The following is an 865-nucleotide window of genomic DNA, read 5'->3' on the forward strand; positions in this document are numbered from 1 at the left end:
GCAAGCAGACGTGGGAAGAGGCTTCTTACCGGTGACACTCCCTTCGTGAGAGAGGCAGGTACTCGCCCCGCACCCCGGTCCAAATCTGCTCGGTCCGGCCGTCGTCGGCCCTAGCCGAAGGCCGCTCCCGCGAAGCCAGGCGATCCGAACCGAGGATCCGCGCGAGCCTTCTCCAAGCCCTCTGCCGGGCGCTGGTGTTGAAAGCGTAGCGGACCCTGTTCGCCGGAGCGATAGGAGCGGAGCACCGGTCCCGCAGGGTTGAAAGCTGGGTAGCAGCGCCGTAGCTTCCCTCCCAGCCTTCCCCCGGACCTGGCGCCCGATCCCCTCCGCTCCTCTGTGCGTTGGCGGGCGGCGCTGCATGGGTACGTCGCGACGGCTCCTATCGTCTCTCTCGCTTAACAGTGTGGAGAGGTGGTGGTGGAGCTGTCCGACACTCGAGGTGCTGAAGTTGAGCGTCCAATGCTTTCCTTCTATGCGCAGCCTACAGGAGCTGTCCGAGCTTCGGAGGTGCTGATGGAGGTGAGAGTCGAGCGCCACTTCTTGGCTGAACTGAGTGGGGAAAGCCAGCGACTGCGAGAGGGAGGGGAAGGGAAGGCTTTTTCGGGTCCTTGGAAGGGACCGAGAGCATCTTTCTTGCCCCCCTGCCCTAAGCTCCATCCAATGTTGTCTGCGAGGTCTTCTCCGGCGGCGGAGAAGCGCTGCGGTAGCAGCAGCAGCAACGAGCGTTCCCATTAGCTCACGGAGCCTGACTCCAAGAGTCTACCCCTCAGAGCTCGGCTACCTGGTTGATCCTGCCAGTAGTATATGCTTGTTTTAAAGATTAAGCCATGCATGTCTAAGTACTGACTATTCTTTACGGTGAAAC

At 61.2% G+C, this 865-nt stretch overlaps 1 non-coding gene across 1 annotated transcript in view; it reads left to right on the top strand.

Annotated features, from left to right (window-relative positions):
- The first annotated feature begins 778 nt into the window (after positions 1-778).
- The window catches only part of LOC140111655 (18S ribosomal RNA), a 1884-nt gene continuing 1797 nt past the window's right edge, over positions 779-865 (top strand). The window contains exon 1 of the ribosomal RNA XR_011852171.1: positions 779-865. This exon is cut by the window's right edge and continues 1797 nt beyond it. This is a non-coding gene — a ribosomal RNA (18S ribosomal RNA).

The sequence above is a fragment of the Engystomops pustulosus genome, unplaced genomic scaffold (genome assembly GCF_040894005.1).
Source record: "Engystomops pustulosus unplaced genomic scaffold, aEngPut4.maternal MAT_SCAFFOLD_533, whole genome shotgun sequence".
Classification (NCBI taxonomy): Eukaryota; Metazoa; Chordata; class Amphibia; order Anura; family Leptodactylidae; genus Engystomops; species Engystomops pustulosus.